This window comes from Ixodes scapularis, unplaced genomic scaffold (assembly GCF_016920785.2).
Source record: "Ixodes scapularis isolate PalLabHiFi unplaced genomic scaffold, ASM1692078v2 PGA_scaffold9__187_contigs__length_104089568, whole genome shotgun sequence".
NCBI classification, from domain to species: Eukaryota; Metazoa; Arthropoda; class Arachnida; order Ixodida; family Ixodidae; genus Ixodes; species Ixodes scapularis.
Genome location: NW_024609884.1, coordinates 44,725,464 through 44,738,061, shown reverse-complemented (window position 1 = coordinate 44,738,061; position 12,598 = coordinate 44,725,464).

Sequence of the window (12,598 nt, the reverse complement as noted above, 5' to 3'; positions counted from 1 at the left end):
AGCCACTGGACACAACCCAACAGGAATCAAAGACACGGGGCTTAGGAGCCTAGAGGCGGGTGCTGGTAATGGGCGACTCTAATGTGAATCGGTTTAAATGGAAGTACCTCCAGGAAGCGTCTTAAGATAAGGTAGTGGAAATTATCCCACTCCCGGGGCAAGTTGCATCTGAAGTAAGCGCAGCAGTTGCGGCTGCGAAGCCACACCACAACACCATGGCAATCGTCCATGCGGGCCTCAATGACTGCCTAAACTTGGAGCCGCACCAGGATATAACCAAGACCGTTGAAGAAGTGGCAGCCAAATTCCCGGACGTGGCCATGACCGTCTGCACCCAGCCTGAAACCCCTGCTATAGGAATGGCTGTGCTCGGAAACCTTGCAGGGCTGAACAAGCAAATAGACATGCTATGCTCCAGACAACCGGGGAACATGGAGCTGATGGACCTCCGCGGGACGAAGGAGAGGATCCCGTACCTATTTAACATCCAGCACTATACGAAGGCAGCTGGAAAGGCAGGGTCTGAACAGCTGACAAAATGCACGAGGGTGTTTTTTTAGCCAGAGGAAAGAGATAGGTAACAGAGCAGGTGGAATACTCAACCCAGGGGGAGGGGATGATGAATACACCCAAGAGAAGACAGCAGAGGAAGCTGGAGGCCCAACAGGAGACAAGGAGGTACCCGAAGACAGAACACGAGGGGTCAGGATGGCACTCGAAAGAAATGGCCCTGAGACCAAACCAGGCGGCCCAAAACGACAGATGGGGCTGGCGATTCCTCAGAATCCAAGGAAAGCAGTAAGGTCTGCACGAAACCCCCTTGTGGGCTCGGTGGGAGAGACCACAATTCAGGAGGCCTGCACACGAAAGAGCCAGGCACTGAAGGGATGCGAACTACAACGCGCGCGAAAAATTGCGGGAGTCACTACAAGGCCGACCACTGTCTCAGGCCTTCTGGTTAATGTTACTCGCAGTGACTAATTCTGACGAGAGTGCAGTCATGTCTCCCCTTTATCCAAGGAGGGAAGCTAGGATGGCAGAAAACGAAGTATGCGGTGGCGAATCTGAAGCATGCTGGTTTTTTTCGTACCATGACTTGTTCCTATCTGAAATACTCTACTCCTTTTTAAGTATCCGGGTATTTTGCAAATACTTTTGATCGAGAGTATTTGATACTGTTTTTTATTTACATTTTTAGTATCTTGAACTTATTATCTCAAATACATTTTTGCCAATCCGCCATTTTCCGAGTTTTTCGGTATAAAGTGGCATCGGCGTGGCACGAGGGAACGTGAACATTCTTTCTAGCAACCAAATCCTGTTGCTAGCTCCGATAAGCTACGGTGACTTCTCGCCTGACAACAGGTGTCAGGCGAAACCTTCTTGAACGATCGTCAGTCGACCCGATCAGGCCTTTGACTCTGACTTAACAGCGCATCCTCCGGCTGGCTGACACAAAACACCGTGAGACTCGAAGCGGCCGCATTAGCACGGTGGCACCATAAAAACTACTCTCACCTTATAAAAGCCACCTTCTTCACACTCCATTGGCTGCTAAACACTTCCTTTGCTTTCCCTTCTGCAATACTCTCACTCACTCAAGCTGTCACACTCATCATGACGGTAGACGAAGGTTCTGTCCTATCGTGGCCGTATCTGAAACCTTACTTTGAATGTGTGTTGGAGAAAGGCATCAACCTGCAAGTGAAATGCAAGCTATGCCTCCCCAAGACGAAGATGCTCTCTTTTGGCAAAGCTTTAAATTCCAATATCCGGCAGCACCTGAAGACACGTTAGAATTTTTATTCTTGCTTTGAATGTAAACATACTTTTTCAGTCATTCTATTCTTGATTTTGGGCTTCAGCCCTACATGTACAATTGCTTAATGTTACCTCAAAGCATTTGCATACCAGACAACTTCTCTGTTCTGTATATTTATTTCGCTCTAACTGCAATTAAGATAAAGAGCCTACTGAGTTCAGTATTGCATTTGGCGATTGTACTTCCTTTTCTCAGAGTAAACCGAAATTATGCAGTGATGTTTTCCAGCGCAAACGAGGACGGATATCCGACAAGAAGTCCAAGAATCAACATCTGTTGCGTGCTAATAAACAATTCTGGTAAACCAGATTTGCGCAACTGTATAATTGTGTTTGTCCCTGATGTCGATACAAATTACGCAATGCGGAAGTATCTTCAAAAGTAGTTGAATTACATTTCTCAGTATTCGTACTCTACTCAAGATACCTTACAGTGAAAGTAACCTTAGTAGTATATTAAATACTTTCTGAAGCATGTATTTAGTAACCTAACTTAAATACTTCTATCGAGTATGTTGTCCAACACTGCTCCGTACACACTGTATCTGGTAGCACTGTCCGGGGGAAAGATTCGAGGTGGACGACTAAAATAAGGCAGGGACCGACGTGTACAATAAATAAAACGCGGCCGGTTTTTTTTTTTTTTTTTTATTTCGTTCGTGTCTTTTTGAGCTTTTCATTCCTTTTGGTTATTAACCAATACTAGTTTATCCAAAGTTTTAGTTAGCGGTATTTTATCTTTGATTAGATCACCTTATCCTAATTACAAAATGTATTATTACATTTGCTGCCGTTATTCATCACGTTTAATTATATTGCCTTAGGTGTCACCTAATTTGCAGGTTCTTAAAGAAGGGAACTATGTTTTAAGTATCGTAAAAATCAGCTTCATATCGCGGTGAGCCTCAGCCCCGCCAGAGTATAACTCCAGCGGCTGGAGCAAGGAACCCAAGTTTTCAGAACATAGCACACTCTGATACATTTTAGGCAATGCTCAGAAATTTTCAGTGCCGAAATGGTGGCCAACAGAGCCCGCGAATACATGAAGATGAATAGCGTCCGTTACCGGGAATGGGCCCCATATTTTCATTGAATATTCAATCACCCACTACCTTTCAACCAGAGCACTAATCTGGAATTTGGCATTTTCTTCCAACCGCTTAGGTTAAATTTTAGCAGACTTTCAGCGTCCGCAACGTATATTAGTTTTTTTTTTTTTTTTTTATTTGTCGGATGGAAAATATTTTGTTTTCCCCAAACAGTTAGTCAGATTTCCGCAAGTGGTCACATTATTACTGTATTAATGAAAGTCCGGAGCGGCGTTTAAGTATTCGAAAGATCTAAACACGTCCGCCTCAGCACCATGCAGTGTCAGAATATGGGTCAACAATGCAAGATGTTCAGCGGGTCAAAATGTTCATCGATTCAAAACGTTCACCGAGTACCGAAATGTCCGATCGGGTCAAAGTGTCCAACGATTCAAAATGTTCTGCGAGGCGAAATGTCCAACCAGGTCAAAATGTCCAACGAGACGAAATGCCCTATATTGGGCATTAAATGACCCGCTAGCCATTTCGTTTCGTTTGTCATTTTGACGTGGAATTGGGGAAGGGGGGGAGGAGGTAGCTACAGATTTTTATCTTTTTTTTTTTTTGAATCCTGGTTGCGGCATTGCAGGGTCGGACAAAATGACACATCTTTCAACTTTCAAGAGAATGTGGAGTTTTGTATTTTGTAACCACTGAAAATCTGCCACCAAAGATATCAATGGCATGATATTTACTCGTATAGATTAGTTTTTTACTGATAAAATTTTATGTCAGCTATAAATCTTTCAGAGTAAATTGCTACAAACCACCGATACCATGTCCGCATTACCGATATAACGACGTGAGCATGCATGAATTGAACTGGTGACTACATACAATAATGAAGAAAGATAAAGCCAGCGATAACGCATGAGCACGAATTGTTGGGGCTGCCATGGCACCCCCCCCCCCTCCCCCCAAATGGAGATACACATGCATAAAAATAGACAGTTTGCACCTGCCTGCGTTAGTTTAAACTAAAATTGCAAAGAAAATCGAGCTGCTTCCTACATGCTTCAGCTCACCTTTTGGAAATCCATTTATGTGTATTTCGTAAGAAACGTTTATGGTAAAGCCATTTTTTATCCAAGTAAAGGCACATTCTCATAACAATTTAAAGCTTTATTATCATTAGGAATCTCCTTCATTTTTATTGGAAGAGTGGGTTCTTAAAAAACGTGTCTCAATCAAGAAAAAAAAGGAAATCCTGGTGGAAACAGCAACTGGCACGCTAACCGACAACCTAAAGGTTAGAAAACAAAAACGTGAACACAGAGTTTGGCTTTCGTACATTCGAGCAGCGAATAGCTTGTGCGTCTGTGCAGGGTCACACCCCGAGGGGCTTCTTCTGGCAAGTGGCGAAAGCCAAAAAGGCGTCGGCTCCGAGTAGCCGAGTGTCATAACGCATCGAGATGTCGGTCCACTCAATCCGCATTCTTCGGGTGCATCGGCTTTTACGAGTCCGCGAGGGTCCATCGTCTTTTCACCTCGCTCGCTGTCAACTTGTCCGCGTCTCGCAGAAACACCATTCTTCTTCTCTTTGGCGGACGGGTCCCGGCCCAGACCCCGCGCTCGAGACGCCTTGGCTCCGTCGTCGGCGAGGGGAGGTGTCAGGGCGTTCGTTCATGGCTGACGATGACCGCCACTGGGACGCGTCCGTGCCGGCGGGTCGTCGCTGTCACGCGGGGCGTGAAAGAATGCTCGGGTCACTTTGCAGCCGTATCCATCGGGCCGCTGCTTCATGGTCATCCGGAAACTCGTTGCGATTCAGCGAAGTCTCCGTTAATCCTAAAGGCGTGCATGTGCGAGGGAGGCACGATCGTTACAAGTGTAGGAGGAGAAATATTCTTGCTGAAAGATTTGAACGCTTTTCGCGCGTGTGGGAACCGATTTACGTGAAGCACTTTAATGCGTTACTTTTTGCGTCGACAATGCCTTGCCGCTCTTTTTTAAGTTGAACTGGGCTCAAAGAAAGCGTTTTGGAGTGGTGGAACCCTACTAACAATCTGTACAAATATAAATATCTTCTTTACTAGATCGACTGATACGGCAACTAACTTCGAGCACGCTGATGTTGAAGTCTGTTGTAAACAAATTGTATCGAGGCTTTGAGCACCTAAAATCGAGGCCCTCGGCTAGGCTTCGTAACTATTCAAGGATGGTATTCACAAGAAACCGAGCCAGTGACAACCAGAGAGCGGCATATAGCACATCCCAGAAAAAAATCGATGAATGAAAATTGATTAAGAACTGATTTAGACCACCACCACTTCCAATTGAGGAGCCAAGAACAATGATGGAAAAAGTTCGCTTATAGCTTGTGCCCTCTGCTGTACTGTTGTTCTCAGTGGTGCAAAATACAGAATGCTCCATTACAGGGTTTCTGGACTTTGCCATTTTTAGTGTTTGTGCGCATGGCAGGTGCGTTGCTCTATTTCCGAAGCAACCTACGTGCGCATGCTGGACTGTTTAGGTCGCACGCATGGTTTGTTGATTTGTAAACGTATTACAATGGGCATATTTTATCACTTCGTTTTTACTCGTGTGATCTACAGGAAATTAGTTATTTATAAATAATAACTCCCTAGTGCTTCCATAAAGTGAGAAGTCCATTTCTTTGTCTGCTGCAGTGTGATCTTGGAAGCACAATTACATTAATTTCTAAACGTTCTTAACGACTGAAAATTGTTTTGTTGGTTTATTTTCTCATATCTGTTTGTACAATCTCTTCCACTATGCACGAGTTGTTTGTATAGTACATTGTCAATCTGAATGGAATGTTTGTTGCGTAGTTTATTATGCTTAAGTAAAGCATATTGATGTATGGGTAATATGCCATAACAAACAAACGTGGTGGTTTATGTTATTCTGAACGGCTCTTCATTTCTTTTTTGGTAAGTGATAACCACTCAACCCTTATTCGGCTCTTCAGGTACGAACGCGGCATTGCTTGCAACATCGGAGCTCCTTTTTTTACGACCAATCGCAGCTCGCGGAAATCTAAAAAATAAAATGCCAATAAAAGGGTTAAATCGAGTGATAAGGAGCCGGCCGTGCTCGGGGGGGGGGGGGGGGGGGGGGGGGGGGAGGGGGGGGATTTCATGCATGCTTCCGTCTTTCATAGCTTTTTTCTCCCTTTGGCGCTCCTTTTTGTATTAGAACAGGCGTTTCCGCCAGCCGAAAGGCTTAAGCCCTTGGACAGCCTTCGAACCTCAGCTCTATTTCACGACCCCCACTGCCCCCTTCGAAGACTTCCTGTTGGAAGGCCATTTGCTTCGGCCATGTAGATTTTATGGCGGAATCGCCGGCAGTTACTGCCGGACCCCGCAGTTGATTTCGGCGCGGTCCCTGGGAGCTCGCCTGTTTAAGTCCTCTCCCTGCCTCGAGACTTTAACCTCGAGTGTCGCCTCGGAGAGCTGTCACCTTGCGTCCCGATGGTTTTCGGGGGTCCGGGCGGCCCGTTTCTGCTCAATTGAAGTCGGAATAGCCGCGAGGGTTCCTTAAATACGACGACCATCCCGCGCGACGCATACTGCCGCCATGCCTCAAGGTGTCGGGGGCTGAAACTGGCCCAGCCGTAGCAAAGGCGCTGGGTTGCTCTACTTTTTGGGGGAGGCTGTATAAACGGGGAACTATCGACGGCCGCCGCCAATGTTGCTGATACTTGGCGTAGCACTTAGAGGGTTTCCTAAGGGCCCACGAAAGAAACTTGGGGGGGGGGGGGGGGGGGGGCAAAGGGTGGGGGATACGACAACGCCCACTTGCACATCTCATTCAGATACTTGGCTCTGTGCGATGTCTTAGAGTAGTAAGAAATAGTTTGCCCCAAAAAACTAAACATCAATCAATGTTGTATATGGTATAAATTAGAAGTGTCTTAGCGTGTGCTTGTGAATCTTCTATTGCCGTTTTTTTACAACAACTACGATGTCTATAGCGAGGCTACAACGGCAATTTTATCCAACAGAGTGTATACGCCAACAAGTTTTTCATACTACTCGACTTTGTGATAGTCGCAAACTTGCTTAGGATATTTATAGCACCAAGATACTGTGGTCACTACGTGTGGCAGGTTTGTTCTTATTAGGTTGTCGATTTTCTTTTTGGGGGAAAACAACCAGTGCTTCAATTTTTAGTTGGCACGCACAAAAAATCTCTGCCGAAAATTCTCAAAGCTCTGCACCGCTCCTGCCCGACTTCCCCCTCCCCCCCCCCCCTCCCCCCAAGGCCACCTCACTTAAAATCTCGTGGTCCCCATTTAAAAGTGTACTGCCTCGTGTATTCTCTCAAACATGAGACAAAAACAAAATCAACTAGCCGAATTTCCACACCGTAGACCGGCATAAAGTATTCTTTTTTATTTTTATGTTTTTACAAACAAACGGCCCAGCTTTATTTTTTTGTGTGTTTTACATTTTGAACAAAAATAGTGTTTAAGCGAAGTGTTAAAAATTCAGCGGGTCGTCGTTGTTCTTACCAAGTTTCTAGGGGTTTTCCTTCTTTCTTTTTTCCTTTCAGGTCTTACTACTATTTTTGTAGCTCCCTTCGTAATCCAATCATACGCGTTCGTTCCTCTCACGCTTCACACTCGAGTTTATGTTATGTGGCGTAGGCTAGTTGACTGACTGACTGACCTGCCGGACGGCGAACGAAAGCGCTGCCACAGCCGCCATGAGTTCAAACCCTGGGTTTCAAAAAGACCGAACCAGAGGAAAAAGGGGAGGGGCTAAGGAGAGACCTCCGTTCAACAAACCCTAGTCACGTCTCCCTGATTTTTACGACAAGTATAAATTTCATTCGCCCCGCGCGTCTAAATGCTTCCACGTATTTCTTCGCCGGCGTGTGCGCCCCCGTTCTTCTTTGCTGCCGAGCGTGTGCCAACTTGGTCCTGCCTCGTCTTTCACTCGGCTCTCTTGCTTTTGTTTCGGCTTCGAGTTTTTTGGGCTCTCATGAAGTGTAAAGCGATTTCACAGCCACCGAGTCGCCGGAGCAAAACTTTGGGGAGCGGGGCCCTTGTCTGCCCGGGGTGAGGGAAGTCGCTAGGTGATCTCGGCCTGGCTCCCCGGCCCAAAGCAAGCAAAAGCACAACAGTAATAAACATAAGATCAAGCGGGTATTTTTCGGCGCGAAAGTTCGACCCCCTGGTCCTCATCCTAGCGTTCTGTTTAAACCATCTTTTTTTTTTTTTTTTTTAATTTTAGTTAGCATTTAGAACAGGCGCTGCAATAAGGAACAATTTGCCCGCGGGCTCGAGTGAACGAAGCAAAACTACTTCGAGGTGCTGACGTCTTATTGATACTTATATTAACTTCAAAAGTGAAAAAAAAATTGTTTTTCTTTATTATAAATGAGAAGCTCCTCGATATGTAGCGCTGGTTGCCTAATCGGTGGGTAATTATTATTAAATAATTCGAACAGACCCAATTTTTTCTCGAAAACTGGCTTCAATTGTGTATAGGTTGAAGTGTTATCGGTGAGACAATTAAATCTTCTGTTTATTCGTTTTAAGGACCCCAACATTTGCATTAAACGTGAAAGATGCAACTAAAAAACTTTCGCTAAAACTCTGATAATACGACTTGACTTGTAGCGACATGATTCACCGTCAGCTGCCTGTGTTTGGGTGGAGCGATTGGATTAGACAAACGAAAAATCAGAAGAGCAAGCGCATGTAGTAGCGGCGATGAATGCTTGTTATTGGGATGATAACACGAAATATCTCTTCTTGTTTTGAGAATGCATATGAGCCGGAGATTAATGTGTGTTTCTAGCAAAAGTGCATGAGAGGAACACGCGTTACTAAGGGTGAAACACACTCTTTGAAACGCATCATTTACTTTGATATTGTCACAAACCACACCCTATAACCTGTCATTGCTGAGCATTTTTTCACTTGCCATGACTGAGCATTTTTTTTTCACTTGCCTGTTGAGCATATCGCCCCATTTCCTCTAACTTACCACTGGCGAGCACTTATCTCTAGGTTATATAATGATATATTCGTTTTTAAACGATCCTTTAGGGAAAGCAAGAAACACGCAAAATTGGGTAGTGTGGTTCTTTAAGGACGCTATATTTAATTTCTTAAAAATTAGGACGAACATAACTAGTCCTACGGTCACCTAATCAAGAGCTGTACCTTCAAAAGTACTTTGTGCGAATAGTCAGTTGACGGCCACTTTGTTAGGTACACAGCTAAATGTCCTGTAAATAATTTAAAAAAAAACTTAATCCACTTCCCGCAGTTATCACACCTTATGTTTTTGAACTGCGCACAGTCCTATCTGCAGTTTAATTGTTAGTCAACTAGAAAAACAAATAATCAATAATGTAGTATAAAAAGACAGGAAAAAAGTGGGGGGGGGGGGGTTATCGCATACATTTTTATTCACTTTTTCAATTGAGGTCTAACCGCTGGAATAAAAATTAACATGAGTGTAGAATTTGTTGCTTAATCAAACGGACCCGTTTTGAAGGAAAAAACCACCAAACCCCAGACTGTTCGCATTTTGACTCCATAACACAGATCACCGAACTTTCAACTACCGCTATTACGTTAACCGGCAGTGTATATATATATATATATATATATATATATATATATATATCAGGGTGTCGAACCGGAACCGAACCGAACCGAAAACCGGAACCGAATCGGTATTTTTTCCGGAACTGAACCCGAACCCGAACCGTTATATTGTTATCGCGATGAACCCGAACCGGAGCTGAACCGAAAAAAAAATAACGGTTACCGGTTCATGTCAAAACGGTTCGGCCACGCGCTGTTGACAATGAATGTGCTATCAATGCCATTTGTTTTTTAAGTGCCGTCAACTGACACACACCTCGCTTACATATTTTTCTTCTCCACTCAGTCTTAGGAATATAAACGCTGCATCAATGAATCTTGAGAAACGCTGCATCCATGAATCTTGACATAGGAATCAGTATTGCGCTGGTCGTGGCTCGCACGGGAAAAAAAAATTGGAAGGCTGTGCAAAAAAAAAAAAATCGCGTCACGGGATTTTATTTTCCTACAATCTCGTAAATCCTAAATGCTGCTGTGTGCTCATTTCATAACACGTTTCTAGAACGTGATGTTGCAATTTTTTTATTTTTTTTTTTATTTTGATGTTATTTTGATTTTGTTATTTTGATGTTTCAATTTGTCATTTATAATTACCGGTTCGCGGATCGAATTAATCGAACCGGAACTGAACCGGAACAAAATAAATTTACTTGAACCTGAACCGTAACCGAACCCCTATTTTTTTCGGTTCGACACACTGATATATATATATATATATATATATATATATATATATATATATATATATATATATATATATATATATATATATATATATATATATATATATTATTTTTTTTTTGTGTCTTTGTCTGAGCGCCTTTGTAGCGGCCTGATAATTCTAAGAAGGTATGCATGAAGTTGAATTTTGAATTTGTTTTTCACTAGCAACCGAGGTTTTTCAAACACAAAGATAATTGGCGCGAAATATTCATTCAGTTTCCGCGGATTTAGCTTCACTCAGCTTCTGATAAACTATAACCCTAAAAGTTGGCTCAAAAGAGGTTTGTGAAACTAAAGATTATGATTTATATAGATATATTTATATAAAGAGAGAGAGAGAGCCCGTGCCAAACGATTCGGGCTTTATATATGGCGAAACTATAACGTAGCGCGCGTTCACTCATCGAGCCATTCGTTAGAGGAGAGGATCCAAAATGCATTTGGAAGTTCGGTGGCGACGAGTGTGGCAAGCCCTCTCCACCTCTCGGGTGGTCGACTTTTAACTATAGAGTTATTTAGTAATAACGCCCGGAGTCGCGGCAGGCGTCACTCTGTTTTTGGCCTTGATCCTATTTCCGACTTTTAAAAAAAGTTCACTCCGGCCGAGCGTGCCAACGGCACCTTCCTATTCTTGCCAGGCTGCCGCTTTGGCACTCCCTTGTCGAAACGTTTGCGCTCTGCTGTCCGTCACGAAGATTTATGTGGTCGTGGGCCTTCGGGACTGCACGGAGATTTAGCTCCTGTCGTGAGGCGCGGAATCCACGCGGGTGCCGGGCTTCCCTGCGTGCCACACTCAGATTCTCGTGGAAATGGAGCGTGCTGGTAACACCCAGTCATATTCCGCGCATGTGTCTTTGCTCCTAAGCAAACGTCTATTGGAACTGCGTCGTCAAGCCATAATTTCTTTTTTTTTTTTTTTTTTTTTTTGTTTGCTTTTACGGAACTTTATGCATGGCCACCCGGCTCATGCTCTACGCTGGGGCGCATTAATCGTTTGCGAGAACTGGCTATTAGTGGAAATCTGCTCGGTAGGAGGCTGATTCCTCGTCTCCGGCGCGCCCTGCGCTACACCTATAGACCTGAACAAATTAACTAATCAAATAGTAATCGTACCTATCACGCGAATTATTTCAACTACAAAAAACAATCATAAAGATTTTTATTTTAGGGGGAAGGGGAGGAGGGGGATTTGTTAGCGCATTTAACATTACTTCGTTATTTCTTTGCTCCTCGAAGGAACCCTAAAACTTACTTTTGTTTTTTCGAGTGATGAGCTTGTATCAATTACAGCATTGTTTCGTTATTAAACAAGTTAGTACTGTGTTATTGAAGCTTTCTTTATAATTAGACAAAGTCGTTTTCTTTCTATCTCACGTTTTGACCTCATTAATCGTGCGTGGCTGCCCGCATACCAGCCATACAAGCGCAAAGACCTCGGATACTATTCGCCATGCTCCATTACATCTGCGATGCAATTATGAAGTGTAACTAATTCACCGTTGAATTGCCAGAGGTGCGAAAATATATACGCAGTGATATCACGGGTGTAATCTACGTTACGGGCGTCGTACCGTCACGCATTATCTACTTAGTACCTCATGCAAACAAATCAAATCAAAACAATACGAACGCTTCTTCGCGTCATGGGAAGCGTCCTCAGCAAAATTAAGGCGAATGCTACAAAATAAAAAATAAGACGAGGTATCAGCCTTTTTACTCTATGGGAACTCAATATCTATTCGATGTTCATAATTGCCATAGCCCGTATAAAGTATAGCGAAAAAGCGCTTATACCAAGAACACCTCTCTGATAGACAGTCTTTGACCTTCGCGTAACGCGCACCGTGGAACGGTGTTAACGTTGTGGCACGTAACTGCGCACGTAGCGAAAACTTCGGACGTCACGCGTTCAAATCCTTCTGGTTTCAATAGATTGGGCCGTCGTACCGTCATGAAGCCCTGTAATCATCACTTTTGAAAGCAGATTAAGGACCCCGTGTTAGCAGTCAGTACTGCATGGCCAAATTTCTCCCCTACGGCAAAGAAATATATCCGTCTATTATAAGGCAGACGAACCTTCGGTTGCCTGTATAATATGCTACAACCGATTTGACGTTTTGGCTGTTGCAACACTGGCATCGTCTTGCTTGTGCCACTTGGAGCCATGGAGTTAGCTTCCGTTCCTAATACGGAATACACCAGCGAGTCTTTAGTTCGAAAAAAAAAATGGTGGTGACGGCCGTATTTATAATCAATATACATATTACCCAACAGGCATTCAAATTGGCAAAAGTCGTCGCTTTTGATAGTCTGCGGTAGGATGGTTTAGTTTCATCTTTCCTACAACGCGATAGATTTCTCCTCGAGCTGTCGTTTA